Source organism: Octopus sinensis, linkage group LG5, assembly GCF_006345805.1.
Source record: "Octopus sinensis linkage group LG5, ASM634580v1, whole genome shotgun sequence".
NCBI lineage: Eukaryota > Metazoa > Mollusca > Cephalopoda > Octopoda > Octopodidae > Octopus > Octopus sinensis.
Window position 1 is genome coordinate 29,862,578 of NC_043001.1, and position 22,461 is coordinate 29,885,038.

Consider the following 22,461-nt stretch of genomic DNA (forward strand, 5'->3'; position numbering starts at 1 on the left):
GCATGTATAAAATTTAGTATCTACAGTTTGGCCAATATCGACACCTTTCGTGACCACTAGTAATATACGAGGTAGCAGTGTCACGAGTTCAAACCGTTGAACAAAATTACAATGCATTCATTAGGAAATAACTAGGTACACTTCGTATAATAAACACTTCAACTCTTTATCGCAAAAGGGGGACATTTCAATTTCTACTGATCTCAATGGTCGAAATTTATAAAATAGAGACGGTAGGAACAATGAGGATGGTGCTAGGGGAGTCGAAGGATAGAAAAATTAAGGCACAATCCACCAGATGTAAAAAAAAACAAACTAGAAAGTGGAAAGCAAAGGCAGAAATTAATGACCTCCTGTCAAGCACAAAATACGGCGGGAGCCATATAGTTGAAAGGAGGGGACTTTGGTTTAGCTCATAATTCCAAGCCACTTTCGAGTATGAGCCAGAGCGAACGCAGTTTTGTTGCTAGTAGGCAAGGGAAGCAAAGAAATGAGTTTCATTTGATTTAATGCTCTCAACAATGAATGATGAGAGAAACACGTAATTGAGATAAGTTGGAATGGAAGTGGAGTACATCATTACTAAGTCTTTCAATGTGTTCGTCTTATGATACCTTGCTATTCCCTACAAACCTGGTGAGGTGGAAGTTGTCAAAGAGTGATAAATGCAAATCTGGGAAGGTAGGAACACTGAAACATATTCTTTGCAGCTGGTGTTGTATAGATGGAGGCACAATCTGTTAATATTCTGTTCAATGCCGCGCGGAACCAAATTTCTCTAATCAACAATGACAAGAAATGATAGAGAAATCCAGTAAGATTTTATTCACTTTCGTGCATCCAGGACAGCTGATCTGTTTGAAGGAGCTTCCTACGAACGATGAAAAGTGGAATGGCTATGGGAAGGTGGCTGCAGATTTGCCAAAGTGCTAAAGATTCTTCTCCGCTCCATTTGCGGAGAAACCAATTATTGTATGGTGTAAAGAAATCTGGTCGAGTTGACAGTTTCCCTTGAAAATAACATGGGCGCTACGTGGGCTCAAAAGATTGACCTTTATGAACTTGAAGAATGTGGAGATGCGGGCTGGAAAGCAGAACATTATCCAACTGAAATTGAAAGAGTTCATTCTATGGGGTGGGGAATCAATGATCAAAAGCATTCGAATTTTGACTTACATCCGCTTTATTTTAAAATAAAGAGACTAACAATGACCATTACATTTATTTAAAACGGTACGGTGAGAAATGAAGGATATTTGACCGCAGTTTCTTTTAAATGGAAACGCTAAGCCATGAGGACGTGCACAAACCAACGCTTGTTGTCAAGCAGTAGAGATGAACGAACATATACACACACAATCTATATATCTTTGTATGTATATGATGATATACGTATATAAACGATGGACTTACACAGTTTCCGTCAAATTCTCTCACAACCTATTGATCAGCTCGGGGCTATAGCAGAATAAATGTTCTCCTCTATGGAGCTACTGGTACTTATTACTGAACATCATATTTCTGTTCCAAACCATTATAACAAACCTGCTGTGTTTGCATATCGCGGAAATATTGATGCAAATTTCCCAATATTTCCTAAGTTAAGACAAATTTGATTTACTGAAAATCAGAAACCTCTCCCTGTATTTGTTCCAAATCATTTCTCCTTATGGTTAGCAGCAGCATCATGCTGCATTAGAAACTTGCATGTTAATGGCTTGTTTGGGCAGCTGCTGGTCGCATGCGAAATATCTTCTGTAGAAGTGTGACATAATCAACATTTTCTATCTAATCTGGAGAGATTAAGTCTTCCGCTGCTTCTCTTTGTTGTGTATTTTATAGTAATCTCCTATTCTTGGTTGTAGAAACATGACCTTTAAAATTGACGTGTTGTGACGGTCGTGTGTTTCAGAGGGTCTACACTTCCTGTCAATATTAGTATCATCTTCGAGCTTATGTATACTCACGCATAACTTTTTTGCCGTTTTTGGTTCTTTTTTATGTGGAGTGTTTCTCCACCAAATTCTTGTTAAAATACCAGTTCTGGGGTTACGTGGAACGTCGTTTGTTTGTATCTAATTAGATCGTGGGTGACCGAATAAATAGATACCTGACAGCCAGCCGAGAGATCGGCATTTCTGTGTCAAGTGAAAGCACTGTATAATTGGCGAGTATTTCGTCGATTTTGCAGTGCTGAGTTCAATTCATTCCACAAGAATTCGTACCGACGACAGATCAGCATTCTGTCTCCCACATAGTGGATATTTATCTTTCGTCTTGGAAGTTGAGGAAAGCACCAAATGATTTTTTTCCTTATTCTTTCATAAGCTGAGTGGGGTGGGGTGTATTGATGCGGGAATTGAAGGTTGAAAATATGGAAGACTAGACTCATATAGACATTGAACTTTGTGTTTAAGACTCGTAAATAACAAACGTTTATAAGAAAAAGTTGCTTAGGAACTGATATAGTTAGAAAGGTAGAATCAAAATGTCGTTTTGAATTTGAAAACAGTTGGGTTTTTTCGAAAAATATAATAAAATGTCTATAAAATATAAAATGTTTCTGAATGAGGATTTGTAAATAAACAATTGTATGACAAGCGGCCGAAATGTTGGCACTGAATTAACTATGTAATATAAATGAGTTAATAATACTAAAGAAAAACCAGTTTTACATTTAAAGAAGTCGGTCTTCCACTGTTATGCACCCTTTACCACCTGTGAGTCAAACAATTCTAGGAATAATTTGTACTATTAGTGCATAGCTTATTTACAAGATAACTGCGTTTTGTTAGTATGGATGTATCATTGAAAATAATTGATATGATTAAGAAAAGACAAAACCGAGAATTGTCACTGAGTCAGATGATTACAAACACTCAGCATCACAAGAACTGACAGTTGACCAATTTCTGGCACAATATTTGTGTCGCTGATTTTGATTTCCTTTCTTTTCCTTTTTGGTTGTAATAGATTCAGCATATTTTACGAGTCATATGCGGCCGTGTGTGTGTGGGGGGGGGGGGGCGGTGGAGCGACGAACTAAATGATTATACTATTATTTACTTTCGCATCTCTGCAATCTGAGATCAAATCTCACATGCGTGAGATTGTGTATCTCTCCATTTTCCAGAGTTGATATAAGTACTTGCTTTCTCTAGAAATGTTTACCTTGTATGAAATAAATCTTCGGGTGTAATAGTAGCGAATATTGTGAAATATGAAGTGTGATATCACGAAAACGAGAACCGCAACACGGTTTTTAATTTAAAACGGAAACTATTTCACCTAATTAATGCTGCTTCGTGTAGAAAACAGAAATGCCATATTTTCAATTTATTTTATACAATATATGAGCTCTATACCTAGTTAAAACAATGGAGATTGTATAACTGGTAGGTATCACACAATGATTTTCAGTGTTAAGTTTCATCTGTCTTTACTCATTGAGTTCATGTCCAGCTTCGATAGACTTCATCTTGTGTCTCTCTGGGGCAAGAAAATAAGTTAATTATACAACTTCCATTAAAAAGAGTTCCTTGACTAAAGACATATCTGTATTTTTGTGTTGTTGTTTAATCGTAAGTCAGCCCTGATCCATGAGACTTACAGTTAAAGACATTTGGGATGTGATCAACTCATTTTTTTTTTCCAATACAGAAAACATGCAAGACTACATTACCAAATGTCTTTTACTGACAGAGAGGTGTTATTTGAGAGAGGTGTAGCTGCTCGCTTTAGCAGGTCGAATGACAGCAAAATGGTTCCGTCACAGGTTCGGAAACTATTTAAGCGAAATTGACATTGGATCTTACTGAGACAATAATGTCGGATATTATACTGTCAAGCTCATTATTCTAGGTTCAAAAACCCTGTTCACTTACCTCCAAATAAGGTTGATGAAATAAATTCCATCAGAATAATGGTTTATAATTTAAGCACAAGGCTAACAAATTTCAACGGGTAAGTTTGGGACAAATACCGCGAGGCATTTTTCCGTCACTCTGCTGGTTCTGCCAATTAACCGCCCTTAAAGTTTCTAACATAAGTAATAGTGAAATTTGGGAGAGAGCATTCAGTCTACACCAGTAATACACTGCATTTTATTTTATCGGCAACCGATGGATGGAAAACAAAGTTGACTTCAGCAGAAGCTAAATTCAGAACGTAAAAACCCGGAACAAATACCGCAAGGCATTTTGCCAGTCCGCCATCGTAAAATACCATTAATATAATGGAACCGATGTATGCTATTTATTTCCTCTTATTGCAATCAATATTCGTTTATCTATAACAGGAAAGTACATACTGCATTTCTGAACTGATAATCTTATATTTCCACCCAATAAACTGGTAGTAACTTTATAATCTAAAGGTAGTAGTTTATGATGTAAGCTTCCTGTACGACACAAGAAATCTTGTTTTCGCTGTCACTGAATAATAAAGTTACCGTAATACAAATATTCATACTTCAGAGAGAATAAAAATATGGGTATCATTCATAGCTTCCAACATTCCCCTCTGATTACTAGTGACAATATTACATTGCTATTATTGACATGGCAAAGATATAAATATTCTCATTCAAACATTTTAAGAAGTCTTGTACTTTGAAACAGTTCTATTTTTATCTCTAACAATAAGGACTGGTGTTAATTATAATATTAAATCTCAATTTGTTTCAAAATTGACTGTGATAACGATGATTATTTTCTCATCCGTGTGTGAAAACTGAATACATTTCTCGCAATAAAAAATCACACAGGCTGAGGAGGGTTGTGTGTGAGTAGGTGTTAAAAATGCGAGCTATATAAACTTGAGATCGTGTCCTGGGAAGCAAAGTAAGCAAAGACAACTTAATTTCAGTTTGTTACTTCATTTCACTTATTATATCAAATGTAGTTTTACCGGATTTAATCTGAAAAACATTGACCTCTATCAAGGCTCACTTGTCTATGACACATACAGGTAGACAAGGTCTTCGAAGGACCATTAACCAGCATTTAGAAGGTACTTATACATTTCACAGGCACTGAAAAAAAGCTGTATTTTTTATAAAATACAAAATTATGTATATTTCTTTAATGGTCACAATCAGTTGAAATAATAATAAATACTTTAACAAAAATGTTTTTAATGGTTTCCAAATCATTCCTCTGTTAATCTTTTAATGATTTCAGTCACTAGATTTGCAATCCTTCTGGAGTACTGGGTTTTGTCGATCAATGCTTATGTTTTAAGTCTAATACTTATTTTTAAAGTCCAGAACTTATTTTTAAATTCTATTCAGTATATTATCTGCATCGCTTTTCCAAACCGCCAAGATATTGGATGGAAGGAACACAATATCAACCACACGTATTTAAGACCAGAGTAAAGATACATGACCATAGGATGGGATGCTGAAAAATTCCTGGCTTTAAGGGTGTTGCGAAAGTCCTGGTTGGAGGTCCACCCTTCCGAGTTCTTTTACAGGGCTTAGAAAAACTGAAGGACTGCTACAATTAGTGAATGAATATGAGCGAGAAATATGTTGAATAAAATCATTAACTAATCCTTCTGTATTTTTATCCAAAGCCAGACATTTTTCAGCACCCTCTTGTGTGTGTGTGTGTGTGTGTGTGTGTGTGTGCGCGCGCGCGAAGGACCACTAGTATATGTTGAGATACCTCTCTAGGAGAAAGAACTCATTTTCATCCAATGATGTAGACAAGTTCTTTTTGAAAAAAACAAACACATATGTTGTTTAGATAGTGGGATTGGTCCTGAGCAAGACCTTTTCCTCAATTCAAAGAGCTTCAGGCACAGATATCGCTGGATATTTTAACATCTCTATTATGCTGCTATGGTTGACCGTAGCCTAGAAAAATAAAAACAGTCAATGAAAAATTCGATGGTGGCATAAAGGTATGCGTCAGCGTGAGTGGTAAGTTCACTGAACACCTGTTGCAAGAGATAGCACATCAATGTAAAAGTATGTAGGTTCCTAGCACGATTGAGAAGTCGCATCCATTCTGCTCATGTTTAAGAGAAAAACCAAGTGATGGTATTGCTCGAAATCGAATTGCTGTTGTTATTTATTCAGGATCTTTTCGGTTTGAACGGCAGTTTTTTCTAGCGGTGTCATATGAAATTGTCACCCATAATTATGACCCTAGTATCGATCTATTGCATTTCAATCTATTTTAGGATTAGGGTTAGTTACGGTTAGGGGTGAGGGGAAGGGTATTACCCAAATGTAAATAAACCCAATCTGTTTCTTAAACGAGGGACATATTCATACGGCACAGAATGTTGTTTACCTCAATGGACGTCAGTGATTGGTTGAAATTGCAGAAATTGAAGAAAATAACAACAAATATCTTACAAACTATAGAATTTTCTCAATAAAGCCAAGAGAAAAAGATGTTTTATAAACACATTCTACCAGTATACGAAGTTTAACATTTTTTAGTTACCTAGAAATTATGTTAAAAACTGCCGTTCAAACCGAAAAGATCCTTTATTTATGTATGTGAAGGCACCTGGCTTAGTGGTTAGGGCATTCGGCTCACGATCGTAAAAGACGTGAGTTCAATTCTCGGTGATGCGTTGTGTCCTTGAGCAAGACACTTTATTTCACGTTACTCCAATCCAATTAGCTGGCAAAAATTAGTAGTACCTGTATTCCAAAGGACCAGCCTTCTTACACTGTGTCACGCTGAATCTCCCTAAGATCTACGTTAAGGGTACACGTGTCTGTGGAGTGTTCAGCCACTTGCACGTTAATTTCATGAACAAGCTGTTCCGTTGATCATATCAGCCGGGACCCTCGTCGTCGTAACCGACGGAGTGCTCCCATAGAAAAGCTGTATAATATCAGCAAAAAAATCATGAAATGCTATGCTCTTAGAAAGCTTCAAAGTGGCAGTAACATTGATAACAAGAGTAGTCTATCTTGGACTAAGCGGATATTAGCTCACGTTTTCAAGAATATGCTTTTTAATATAGGTGCAAGAAATAATATATCTGGCATACGAAAGGGATAGAGATGCAGATAAACCCACTAGATACAACAATCCATGTAGACTCCGTAGAATTAACACTGAGTATATCACCCAATGTAATACCGTGATGTCCGAAAAAGACATCACAGTATTACATAACTATGAGATATGATATCGAGGCTCGAACATTATTTTATGGGTTTTGTAGAAAGGCTAACACTGAGGAGACAAATATAAGAAGCTACAATGGTTTAGAGGACATAATCACACATAATATTGGTTTCAAATTTTGGCACAAAGCTAACAATTTCCGCGAGTAAGTGGTAAGTCGATTACATCGACCCCAGTGTTCATTTGGTAGTTATTTTATCGACCCCGCAAGAATGTGAGGCAAAGTTGGTCTCCGGAATTCGACCTCAAAACATGAAGACGGACGAAATGCCGCCAACCATTTCGTCTGACGTGTAAACGATTCTGCCAGATCGCCACCTTAACCATACATAATATTAGCGGAACAATCCATCAAAACTTCTGTAAGATGCAATCATAAGAGACAAGGCGACAGAGAAAAGAAAATATCCACAGTAGTTAAAATCAGTTGCCCAACAGGAGTGAACAAAATATTAATGATTAGTGAAAAAGAAAGCATATATGCAAAACTGCTGAGAAATCTGTGGATACTCCATCATCATTATCATCATCATCATCATCGTTTAACGTTCGCTTTCCATGCTAGCATGGGTTAGACGATTTTGACTGAGAGCTGGCGAACTAGAAGGCTGCACCAGGCTCCAATCTTGATCTGGCAGAGTTTCTACAGCTGGATGCCCTTCCTAACACCAACCATTCCAAGAGTGTAGTGGGTGCTTTTTACGTGCCGCCGGCACGGGGTGGCGAGCTGGCAGAATCGTTAGCACGCCGAGCGAAATGCTTTGTGGTATTTCGCTCGCCGCTGCATTCTGAGTTCAAATTCCGCCGAGGTCGACTTTGCCTTTCATCCTTTTGGGGTCGATTAAATAAGTTTTGCGCTGGGGTCGATATAATCGACTTAATCCGTTTGTCTGTTCTTGTTTGTCCTCTCTGTGTTTAGCCCCTTGTGGGCAGTAAACAAATAGGTACTGGCAACGACCTCGCTCGAATCTTTTTACACATGCCACCGGCGCAGGTGCCAGTAAGGCGACGCTGGTAACGATCACGCTCGAATGGTGCTTTTACGTGCCACCTGCATGGAAGTCAGTTAGGCGCTCTGGCAACGATCACGCTCGGATGGTGCTCTTAGCACCCTAATAGCATGGGCACAAGTGCCAGTAAGGCGACGCTGGTAACGATCACACTCGAATGGTGCCACTTATGTGCCACTGGCACGGAAGCCGGTTAGCCACTCTGTCAACGATCACACTGGTATGGTGCTCTTTGCACCCCGCTAGCACAGATGCCAGTCAACGAATTTGATTTTGATTTCACTTGCCTCAACAGGTCTTCACAAGCAGAGTTTAGTGTCCAAAGAAGGAAAAGGTACGCATAAGTGGGCTGGTTACGCTCCTGGCATAGGCCACGAGGTTATGGTCTCATTTGACTTGCCGGGTCTTCCCAAGCACAATATATTTCCTAAAATCTCGGTCACTGGACAATAATTTTAGATTTCTACCAATGATGATTGCAGCACTTGGATATGTGACTAAATGCCTCTGTATCAATCCTGGAAAGCTGGGTTTCACAAAACTAGAAAGAAAATGATTAATCAGGTGACAGCTACAGGCTATTTTAGGCAGTGTCAAAATATACCAAACCTCTTAAAGGTGTTGAATATGATCCACGTATGTAGTGACATCGAAGCCTGCAGCCATGTGCATGTACCCTGCATATATTTGTATATGCATACATATGTGCATGCAGATATACATACAAATGCATGCAGACAAGGCGAATCTGTTCTTGTTCTCTAAATTCCAAAGAAAGAATCTTGTTTCTAGGTTAGAAACCTAGAACTCTTTCAGCATTCTAAAACATACATTCTAAACACACACACACACACACACACACACACACACACACACACACACACACACACACATGCACGCACAAATATACACATCGTACCCTGTAAACAACATTGGTAAGTAGCGATCAGAAATCGGGATGAAGAATGTAAAAGTTGCTTCATAACAGTGTTAGATGAGTATAGAGTGGTAATAAGAACAAAGAGATGACACCGGAAAAAGACAAAGGTTATGTAATGAACTTCATTAGCTTAAAGCTGTTTCTGCTATAAGAAGCGGTGCACTCATAGTTGAGTACCTAGCTAATAGCTTCATCGGAGACTTGAATATGAAATGCACTTTATTTAGGAAAATTACATTTCCAGAACATCAACCGTCACGAGTGAGAAAGTCTAAGTTGCTGCCTGTGGAAAATTATGTCCAAAATAGAAAAAATATGCAAATATACGCATGTGTTTATGCCAGAATGAAAATTCACGCAGACATATATATTTCTTTACTACCCACAAGGGGCTAAACACAGAGAGGACAAACAAGGACAGACAAACGGATTAAGTCGATTATATCGACCCCAGTGCGTAACTGGTACTTATTTAATCGACCCCGAAAGGATGAAAAGCAAAGTCGACCTCGGCGGAATTTGAATTCAGAACGTAACGGCAGACGAAATACGGCTACGCATTTCGCTCGGCGTGCTAATGTTTCTGCCAGCTCGCTGCCTTTTTCACGCAGTCATATAGTCACACAGAGAACATAGATATATGGGTACACGCGTACACCCATCACACTCATGCACCCATACAAAACGTACCCATATGCGCAAACACACACACACACAGCAGAGATAGAGAATACGTGTATATATGTATAGACACTCACACATAAGTATGTGGTTTAGATATGTATATATACTGATATATAAAGGCGGCGAGCTGGCAGAAACGGTAGCACGCCGGGCGAAATGCGTAGCCGTATTTCGTCTGCCGTTACGTTCTGAGTTCAAATTCCGCTGAGGTCGACTTTGCCTTTCATCCTTTCGGGGTCGATAAAATAAGTACCAGTTACGCCCTGGGGTCGATGGAATCGACTTAATCGCTTTGTCTGTCCTTGTTTGTCCCCTCTGTGTTTAGCCCCTTGTGGGTAGTAAAGAAATATATATACTGATATATATATAACCTGGTGAAAGTATTGGGATGAAGAATAAAATGTTTGTAAGGTCATTAAGATGTTTAAGGGATAAGAAAAGAACCATAGACCATTGGGCTATGTGTTGGTCATCTAAGTGTAGAGGCGGGCGCGTGTGTGTGTCTAAAGCTGTGTGTCTCATTGTACAGATAGAAGGAATTTAATTACTACTTTGGCTGATGTTGACATTTTCATCCCCAAACTAATCAGAGGGAAAATCAATAACCAATGAAAAGTTATGTAATCGATTTGTTACCCAGCACTCCATTGATATCTTTACGCAAAACCGATTGGTAAGATCAGCCGTGATGGATTTTAAAACTATACATTTCGGATAATCTTTTTATCATATATATATATATATGTGTGTGTGTGTGTGCATAGACTTTTTCTATTCCTGAGCGTTATACTAATACATCTGTTTGTTTTGTACACCACCTGTCTTCGTCTTTTGTTTTTTTCGTAAACTCTCCCAATATATACGCATATATATATATATATATATATATATATATATACATACATATAAAAGGGATGAACTGTAAGCGGGCATCCATTATGCTAGAAGAAGATCCGCTATGGTCTTACCACTAAGAAAGGTATGTTCTCAAGAAAAATTTAGCAAACATTCCTTTCTTAGTGGTAAGACCATGGCGGAACTTCTTCTAGCATAATGGATGTCCACTTACAGGTTAACCCTTTTATATGTATGCAATATAATTTTTTCTGAAACTTCAGATTTTTAAATATGCTAGACCACTGGTGTTAAATTGATATTAATCAAATTAATATTCAATTTTTCATCCGTATTATTTTAAATTTAAGTTTATATAGATAGATAGATAGATAGATAGATAGATAGATAGATAGATAGATAATTATAACAATAAGGGTTAGGGTTAGGTTGCTTGACAACATACCGAAAATTTTAGAAATAGCAGCTAAAAGACTACTATTTCCTTTTTCTACAAAAATATGTCTCCACAGACAACAATATTTGTAACTCACACATGGCAAAAATATATATATAAACTATTGAAAAGGTTGCAAGACGTAACGAAAAGTTTAGGACAATAAAAATAAGAAAAACGTGGAATTTTTACCAATGAGTGTGTTACATAATAAGTCACAAAAAGAAAATGACTCTCCCCAGACACAATAGAAAATGCTTCAACACACGAACTCATATAAAGAATCTTGCAAACCAAATCCAAAAACGAATATATATATATATATATATATATATATATATATATATATATATAATGGTTAATTTAGTACGGTGTCCACTGATAATTCATTAAATAATGTATGTGTATATATATCCTAATTATGTATGTGTATATATATTCTAAATGATTGATACAGAAGACAACGTAGAGAAAACTTTATTTATCACAATGATCGTTTCGGCATTCTTCTGCACTGCTCCCTAGTGGATGGGCAATGACATAATGGAATCAAATTCACCCCCACAGCCCAGAAGAAATCTCATCAGGCGACATAATAGGCTTCTAAGTTATAAAATTTACATTTCGCTCATATGTGTAGCTGGATGATATTGTTAGTATAGGTGAGTTGGTAGTAGTCGGCTCCCAAATTCATTGATAGAGCAGAATAACTGTGATGTGTATTCAGAGCTCGACAGGCAGAAAGTGGTTGATAAAAAATACAAAGTAGAATGCAAAGAATAAAGAGGTAGGTTTGAATGACTCTGGAATGAAAGTCAGTCTAAAGTGTGGGAGTTCGTTAATAGTTGGCCGTGTTTGTCAATTCTTGACCTGGCCAAGAATGTGCTGGGGGTGTGGTTCACGTCTTTAGACTTGATGGTTACTTAATGACCCTATGGCACGTATCAGTATTCCTACAGCAATTCACACCTACGCCTATATACACACATACATGTGCATGCTCGTTTATACTCACTCGTGTCACTTATACACACACACACATGCATACATACATACATACATATATATATATATATATATATATATATATAATATATATATATATATATATATTCTTTTATTCTTTGTCATTTGACTGCGGCCATCACCGCCATCCTATCAACAGCATCACCACTACAAACAACTATAGTTCCTAGTATATATATATATATATGTTCTTTTATTCTTTTACTTGTTTCAGTCATTTGACAGCGGCCATGCTGGAGCACCGCCTTTAGTCGAACAAAATTATTCTTTGTATGCCTAGTACTTATTCTATCGGTCTCTTTTGCCGAACCGCTAAGTTACGGGGACGTAAAGGCACCAGCATCGGTTGTCAAGCGATGTTGGGGGAACAAACACAGACACACAAACATATATACACGCACACACATACATACATATACATATATTCGACGGGCTTCTTTCAGTTTCCGTCTACCAAATCCACTCACAAGGTCTTGGTTGGTCCGAGGCTATAGTAGAAGACACTTGCTCAAAGTGTCATGCAGTGGGACTGAACCTGGAACCATGTGGTTGGTAAGCAAGCTACTTACTACACATCCACTCCTGCGCCTATGTACATATAACTTTAATTATGATTTGTGTGTGTGTGTGTGTGTGTGTGTGTGTGTGTGTGTGTGTGTGTGTGTGTGTGTGAGTGTGTGTGTGTCTTTGTTCTCCCATTACCGCTTGACAACCGGTTTTTGTATGTTTAAGTCCCGGTAGCTTAGCGGTTCATCAAAAGAGACTGATAGAACAAGTATTAGGCTTTAAAAATAAGTCCTGGGATCGATTTGTTCGTATAAAAACTCGTGCAAAACATGACCACACTCAACTGTTTGAAACAAATAAATGAATAAAAATACCGGTATGTCAAGTACCACGAAATTTTCTGATTTATTAAAACCATCTCCGCCTCTAGATGATGCATCATAATTATCGAATGTTAATTATTACCGCCTCCACTTGAGAAGGGAAGATAATCTCAAAATTCAAGGTTTCTTCAAAACTGATATGCCATTAAGGGAAAAGACAGGTTTATTGTCTGGAGATAAGAGGACAGTTGTAACCAGCCTTCGGCAGCTCGACGATTGTCCAATCTTATCTGCAGTAAATACAGGACTTACACTTATACAAACAGTAGAAAACAGTTATGGTCTAGGTAATTTGCATAATTTAAACAAAAATGAATTAAGCGAAATATATACACACATATATTGTAGAGCATCACATTATTGGTTATGGCATTCAACCACAACCGAGATGGGAACTTCATGGTAAAAAGGTTTTTCTCTCTATCTGGTGGGATTGTAAAGGAGTAATTCACTTTGAATTGTTACCACCTAATGCAACAATCAATGCTCAAGTCTACTGTCAGCAATTAGAGCGTTTGAACCAAGCTTTGAAGATAAAAAAAGACCCGCTTTAGTGAATCGAAAAGAAGTGACGTTTCATCAGGTCAATGCGCGACCCCACACTGCAAAGATCACATCACAGAAGATCGAAGAGCTTGGTTGAGAAAAAATTCCTCATCCACCTTATTCTCCCGACCTTGCTCCTTCAGACTATCATTTGTTTCGTAGTTTACAGAATCATTTGGGGGAGATAACTTTCGCAAGCCAGGAGGGGGTTGAAACTGACATTTCAGATTTCTTCGCTTTGAAACCAAAAGAGTTTTACATTGATGGGATTAAAAATATTGTAGATAGATGGAAAGAAGTCATAGATAATTAGAGAAAGTACATTGATGATTAAATTTCAATTAAATATAACATTTGATCACTTGTTTTTTATTCAAAATTTGGACGGAATTTATTCGATAACCTGATAATAGAATGCCATTTAATCAGACCGAGTTACTTTATACTTTAAGCTACAAATATCCATTAAATTAAATATTGTTGGTCTTGCCTTAGTTTTGTTTTGATTTCGTCATTTTTTTCCTAAATAGCAATTAATACATGGAGTGATGCTAGAGCTCACTTAAATAATTTGACGTCAAAACTTGGTCAAAATTGTTAATAGAAAAGTTATGAATGTAGTCGAACTTATCTGGTAACAATAGACATTTTTCCAAATCGATAAAAATTTTCCGTCATAGTGAAACACCAGATAAAGAATAGAACACTAGTATTATACTGAACAAGTTATTCATTTTATTTTTTACTTCGTTTGACATATCTTTAGAAAACATCATTATGTTAAGTATGCGTATGCATGTTTTGTTGAAGAAGAAATTTTGTGTGCGTGGAAGGCACTTTCTGTACACTTCTTTGCATTCCTGGGCGTTTAACAATGCTACATGCATTCAGTAAATCTCCAGGTGAACTTACGTCATGGTAAGTTGTTATATCTATCACAAAGAAAAGGTAATTCCAGTTTAATATAGCGATATTTCATTTCTTTCATTTTTTTTTTATTACGTATGTCAGTTTCCACCTCCCAAAAATGTAGGTGGCCATAAGTTTTAGTAACCGTTTGCCTAGAGTAGAAAAGAATGGAGGAAATAGCAAATGTCTGAGACAGACAAGTATCCGACTAATTGCCAACAGTATTTAGTTTTGTCAGTCTTTCTTCCGAGATAGAATCCCAATGGAGTTAGGTTTGTCTTTGCCTTTCTGTCCGTTTACGTCGAATGTTCTACGAGCTAGTTATATAATGTGGGTCTATTTTAGTTAGCTTTACCCACACACCCACGCTAAATATGTAGCCTTGTGCCCATGTTATAGACTAATATGATTTAGATCAATATTACTTGACTTTACAACTCTCACCAATGTCTTACCTTGAGCCCATATTAAAGATCATCACGATGTACTCTATCTTAGTTGTTTTTACTCCCCACAAATATATAACCTTGATTCCATGTAAGAGATCGATTAATTTAATAAGACAGAAACATGTTCAGAGTTGTCTTCGGTATTTGCGAAAGCGATTAAAATATTATTAGCCATTTTGCTAATGTTCTCCTCACCGCATTACCATTGCTAATTAGATTTTTTTATGCACTACATTGAATGTCTTTATCCTTACTTCAGTTTTGATTGTCATGCAAATAGCATCTCTGGATAATTAACCTTTTTTTTTTTAAACAAATACTGACAACATGCTTTGTCGGTCAAAATCAACAGCTGCCATGCCAGTTTACAACTATGTTTCTATTACCTGCTTTAGTCATATCGCATTATTTAAATTGCTGAAATCTGTGGATTGGTAGAATCTTTAAAATATAAAACAAAACACCTTACAGTTGATTCTTTATTACCCACTAGGGGCTACATAGAGGGGACGTTACAAACATTGGGGACATAGAGCATCACAATTACATAGATATGAGTATAATGAATTTTGAAAATGATATATGAAAGCGGTGCCAACGGCCCCATCCGCTAGCACCACTTACCTGTCCTGTTGTTTCCACTGTCACCTGAATGTTCATTCCCAATACGAAGACCATCCATATCTATTCTTACTCCAAAACCCTCCTCCATTTTTTCCACGAATTCATCGCTCATTCTTATATCTTTCACCTCCCAATTCTCCCTTTCACACCTCAACACAAACTCATCTATATTCTTCTACAAAACACCTTACAGTATTTATTACAGCTCTTTGCGTTCTAAATTCAAAACATCGCCGAGGTGAGCTTTGCTTTTCTTTCTTGCGGGATCGATAAAATAAAGTACTAAGGGCAATTTCATCGACTAACCCGTCCTACAAAATTTTGGCATTGTAATTATATTAAAATTATTATTTAAGCTGTTTAATAGCCAAGGCGCGAAAATCATTCTATACTCTTTCTGTGGGCAGTTTTATCACTAAACGATTGAGGCTATTGTGACATGTTTGCTCTTTTAAGTTACCGCTTACAACGTTTTGTTTTATATAAGGCACTAATGACATTGAAACGATATACGCAGGACACTACATTTTCTCAATGAATTTGTCCATTTTGTGTCCAGTCAAATACAGACATTGTTTTTCTTTTACCTGTTTTAGTCATTAAATTGCGGCCATACTGGAGCACCACCTTCAAGAATTTTTAGTCGAATGAATGGACCCCAGTACTTATTTATTTTTTTTCCTAAGCCTGGTACTTATCTTATTGGTTTCTTTTACTGAATCGCTAAGTTACGGTGACATAAACACACCAACACCGGTTAAGCGGTGGGGGGGTCATACACACACACGACGGGATTCTTCCAGTTTCCGCCTACCAAATCCACTCACAAAGCTTTGATCGGTACGAGGTCATAGAAGAGGACACTTATCCAAAATGCCACGCAGTGGGATTGGACCCGGGACCATATGGTTAGGAAGCAAGCTTCTTACCACAGAGTCATGCCTGTGCCTAGGTGAATAAAATTCTGCAGGATAAAATAATGGAATTGACCGTAACAGTGAATACAACACTATTCTAATTTGATTTGATAATCTATTGCTTTGAGTTCAAATCTCGTTGGCTTCTTTGTCATCAATTAATAGATCAAAATCATGGTCACACTCGTCGATTTCGACGTGTGAGATTTTTGAAGGAAATTATTAAAGAAAAAAAAAGATTAAAAATGAAAAAAGCTGATGGATGCGTGAATATAATTTGAGTCTAGGTATGGATTTTGCAAGGATGTCACCATGGGGAAATTGATGATTTTTATTAAACAATTGTGTGTGTTGATTTGGACAAATGTGTCCGTTGATTTTAGGGGTTTTTTTTTCTGTTTCTTCAACTCAAATTGTTTAGATACATCAAGACAAATTTTACGCCACTCAGATAAAAAATAAAAGAAATAAAGATAATCATTTCTTATATTATTTCAAGACCATATATTTGTAAGAGAAAGTGCGAATTCGATTGAATCTGCTTTAATATATTACTGATACTTATTCCTTTTGCCTAGATTACAGGTTAAACTGAACTAAATTTGTACTCAGAAAGTAAAAGATTTTTAATTAAACACGTGAAATTGTCACCCATAATTATGACCCTAGTATCGATCTATTGCATTTCAATCTATTTTAGGGTTAGGTTTAGAGTTAGGGTTAGAGGGGGGAAGGGTACCCTTTTTTTCTTCACAAATGTAAATAAACCCAATCTGTTTTTTAAACGAGGGACATATTCATACGGCTCAGAGTGTTTTCACCCCAATAGACGTCATTGATTGGTTGAAATTGCAGAAACTGAAGAAAAAAAAACAACAAATATCTTATAAACTATAGAATTTTCTCAATAAAGCCAAGAGAAAAAGATATTTATAAACATATTCTACCAGTCTACGAAGTTTAAAAGTGTTTAGTTACGTGGAAATTATTTTTAAAACTGCCGGTCAAACCGAAAAGATCCCGTAAGCTATTTCATCCAACACGCTACTGTTCCTGTTATTTCACCTCTCTAAATTAAGTACTTGTGGAGGCACATAGCTTAGTGGTTAGAGCAGCGGACTCGCAGTCGAGGGATCGCGGGTTCGAATCTCAGACCGGGCGATGTGTATGTTTATGAGCGAAACACCTAAGCTCCACGCAATTCCGACAGAAGGTAATGGCGAACTTCTGCTGACCCTTCACCACAACTTTCTCTCACTCTTTCCTCTTGCATCTCACCTGCAACGGACCGGCGTCCCGTCCAGGTGGGGAACCTATACGCCAAGGAAACCGGGAAACCGGCCCTTATGAGCCAGATATGGCTCGAGAAGGAACAAAATTAGATATTTATTTCAACCACAAAAGCTTCTCTTTTATCTAAACAAAGGAACTGTTCATAAAGACCCACCCGTGACCAATACCAATTCAGCATTTTACCATGAGTAATGATGATAAAATGATAACAGTAACATACTAGGAACATTTGTCTATACGCCTCTTGACTCAAACCAGTCTTGTGCACACTGGAATATTTTGACATACATTTTACAAACATTGTTGTTTAGCCCCAGGTAAGTCTTGGTCGAATAGACAAATCATGAAGGACATTCTAAATGTAACACACACACACATGCTCGTGTGTATAAACTCCAATATTCTGTTCCTTCTTAAGGCGGTAAAACGTGTGTAACACACACACACATGCTCGTGTGTATAAACTCCAATATTCTGTTCCTTCTTAAGGCGGTAAAACGTGATATTAGAAAGATTTTAGTGTTCGTTATTAACTCCATTTGTTAAAAGATCCATTTACTTTCGCATATTAACACTAGACCATACATTGATATGGGGTGGGGTACAGTCGACTGTCTCACGATTACTTTTGTTGGGATTTGAACACAGAACTTGAACGAACGATGTTAGACACTGATTATAATTTTTGGTATGACAAATTTGTAGAGAAGGAGACTGAATACATTGAACTGACTACAATACGTAACTGGCAGTTATTAGATGAAAGTTAAAAAAAAAACTTTTATGAGATATGAACTCAGAATTAAATAACGTAACTAAATATTGCAAATAATTTAATCGGACATCCAACAGTCTCTACTACTCTATCACCTTCGAATTTATACATAATGATTTTTCACACTGTCACAAGGTTTCAGATTTGGAGAAGCAGCATAATCGATTACATCAGGTTCAATACATAATTGATACTTTTCCTATCCTTAAAACCTAAAGAAACTCTTCTCCGGGATGAGGATTTGTGACTCAGAACGTAAAAGGATTGTACTCTATTAAATTATGTTGTTTACCACCACTCTTGATTTTATAAATGTTGATTTCAGATCATTGTTTATCAATATCTTATTTCAGTCTTTGGACTGTGTCCATGCTAGGGCACCGCCTTGAAGGGTTTTAGCTGGATAAATCGACTTCAGTGCCTACTTTCAAACCCGGTACTCTCTCTGACGGTCTGTTTATGACGAACCGAAGGCGAAAACAAACCAATACCACCTGTCAATCGGCGATAGTGAGGAACAAACACAAAGACACGCACAAACTTTACCACATGTGAATTGTTGGCGATTTTCTTCCTCCGTCTTCTCTTCTATCGGACTGTCCTCTGTTTCCGAAGAAGAACGTCTGCTCGAAACGTTAAACCATCTTTCTTTCCTTCCCTGAGCGTCTGCTAATACTCTACATGTACAACGTCCTCGCATTATTGTTTTTTTTTGTGTCTGTTCTTCTTTTTGGGATTTACTATATATATATATATATATGTATATATATATATATATATATACACAGGGATTGGACAAAATAATGGAAACGCCTTAAATTTTCAAACAAATTTATTTTAATATGGGGTAGGACCGCCTTTGGCAGTAATTATAGCTTGAATTCTATGAGGTATGGACTCGTACGAAGTTTGAATTGTTTCCAAAGGAATTTTTACCCATTCTTCAGCTAAAACAGTCTCCAGTTCATGTAGTGATGATGGTGGAGGATATTGACTCATTACTTGTTTTCCTAAAATGCACAATAAATGTTCAATAATTCTGCTATGACGGGAAACAATTGGGCCGGCGGATTTCCAAGATATAGACCCCCACACGTATACTCGGCCGGTGGCTAGAAATAAGGTAAAGGATAACTCGTCCGAGAAAATGACATTCTTCCACTGCTCTAGGGACCAATTCTGTAGGTTTTTACTCCACTTTAAACGCTTTGCAACGTTTGTTTTTGAAAGTAGTGGTTTTCTGATTGCAGCCCCACCCCCGTGAAATCCAGCTTTGTGCAGCTCCCGGCGAACAAATTTTGTGGAAACTGGGTTCTCGAGGTGGTCATTAAGCTCTGAAGTAATTTTGGGAGTTGTACTTTTGTGATCATTTCTAACAATTCGCGTAAGAGTCCGACGGTCACTATCTGAAAGTTTTGGTTTTCTTCTGGAGTTTTGTTTCGATGAAGAGGCTGTCATTACTTTCGAGACTGTACTTCTTGATACACCAAATATTTCGGCTGTTTTTGTTACGCTAGCGTCTGTCATACGAGCACCAGCAATTTGACCACTTTGGAAGTTCGATAGATCTCTCATTTTAATGAATTTTAATTACCTTTTTCTGATGTTCTCTGAAAAGAAACTGCAATTTTAGCAAAACATATTAAGCAACACTAATAATAAATCAAAAAACATAAAAATACACAACGATGAGGGTTGAACAGCCTGTTCGTGAAGTTAGCGTGCAAGAGGCCGAGCACTCCACGAACACGTGTACCCTTAACGTAGTTCTCGGGGAGATTTAGTGTGATACAGTGTGGCAAGCTGGCCCTTTGAAATACAGGTACAAGAGAAACAAGAAGAAAGAGTGAGAGAAAGTTGTGGTGAAAGAATACAGCAGGGTTCGCCACGATTCCCTGCAGGAGCTTTCTGGAGTGTTTTAGGTGTTTTCGCTCAACACTCACAACGCCCGGTCTGGGAATCGAAACAGCGATCCTGCGACCGCGAGTCCGCTGCCCTAACCACTGGGCCATTGCACCTCCATAAGTGTCTTCTACTATAGCCTCGGGCGACCAAAGCCTTGTGAATGGATTTGGTAGACGGAAACTGAAAGAAGCCCGTCGTATATATGTGTGTATATATATATATATATATATTATATATATATATATGTGTGTGTGTGTGTGTGTGTGTGTGTGTGTGTGTGCTTGTTCCCCCAACATCGCTTGACAACCGATGCTGGTGTGTTTACGTCCCCGTAACTTAGCGCATCGGCAAAAGAGACCGATAGAATAAGTACTGGGCTTGCAAAGAATAAGTCCTGGGGACGATTTGCTGGACTAAAGGCGGTGCTCCAGCGTGGCCATAGTCAAATGACTGAAACAAGTAAAAGAGTAAAAACGTGTATATATATATATATATATATATATATAGAGAGAGAGAGAGAGAGAGAGAGAGAGTAGAAGATGAAAATAGTTAAAATTTTAAAATTATATTTAAAGATTTAACTGGTTTCACAGATTACACTCATTTTCAAAAGTTGGGATAGAAAGACGTGGGTTATACTGCAATTGTCTTGCTTCTGACAAGTGCTTTGAAGTTTGTCCTATTCTTTATAGGGAGTACGTGGCATAAAATAGTATATAAAAATAGGACAATCTTCAAATGCTAGTCAGAAGCAAGACAGCTCTTGAATGTACGTGGCCTGGGCTCGAAGCAGAAGCAGGCTTGTTTCCTCGATGACCTCAGGACACACAGAATTGATGTTACGGTTGCTACAGAGACCAAGTTGGACAAGCTGCAGGCTTTCTCAACTTTCCTGAATGGCTATGAGAAAATCATGTCTCCTAGTTGGATAGGGAGAATGGAGGCGTTGTAGTTTTGCTCCGGAAAAACTTGGCCCTGCAGACACGTACGATCTTCGTGGACCCAAGAGGCGAGTCGATAGTTCTGGATCTAACATTCATAGGTAAGGCCTTCAGGTTGGTTGAGATTTACGCGCCTGGCACGACAGGCAAATGGAATGAGTTCTATCAACGCCTTGAGACCTTTCTGGTGACGTCAAAACACTAGTTTTGCTAGGAGACTTTAACGCTATTTTGGATGGACGCCAGGACAGCGTAGGCTCGAACGATAGGAAATGTAACTCACACCTCATCGATCTGCTGAAGCGGTCTAGGCTGGCAGATCGATACAGACTTGATAATCCGAGCGTTCTAATGTGAACTAATACCGATGAATCTTATATAGACAGGATAATAATTAACGCTAGAGATAAGTCTAGTTTTAGCTGTTCACAGTTCACCTGTGTAGTCTACACGGATCACAAATTAGTGACGTGCAGGATGCATATAGATAAAGTCCATAGACAGGGATCTGGCTATTGGAAGTTGAACAAGTCCCTTTTGGATTACGAAACTTATCGTAGCCAGATTAAGATGTTAGTAATGAGGGCACTAACCGGCACCGTGTTAAATAACCGGTGGTGGTGTGCCCTCAAAAGAGCCATTATACTTGAGTCTATTAGATTTAGCAAGCAGTTAAGTCTAGAATAGACTAGAGTAGAAAGGGATCTAGTTAAGGCGTTAGAAGAGACGCTGAGAATAGGCTCTGCACCCCAAGTTTTGGCGGCGAGATCGGTCTTGGACCAACACCTCAATGCCAAACACGAAGGATGCAGAGTTCGAGCTAAAGTACGTGCACTGGGTCGCGAGGGTATCAACGTTGCTGGGTGGGCTCACTCGGTAGAAACCCAACGTGGCATAGATGCTACGATAAGGACTGTGGTAAACGAACATGGACAGAAGATCCAAGGACAGGAAGAGATGTGCAAGACCTTTCACTAGCACTTTGCTGCGTTGTTCGGGAGGAGCGGGACGCTGGACCATTGGGATGTCCTACGGGATTTCCTGGCCCGTGGCCTGCGTCTCTCGGCACATGACGCTGAGCGCTGTGAAGGGCCGATCACAGCT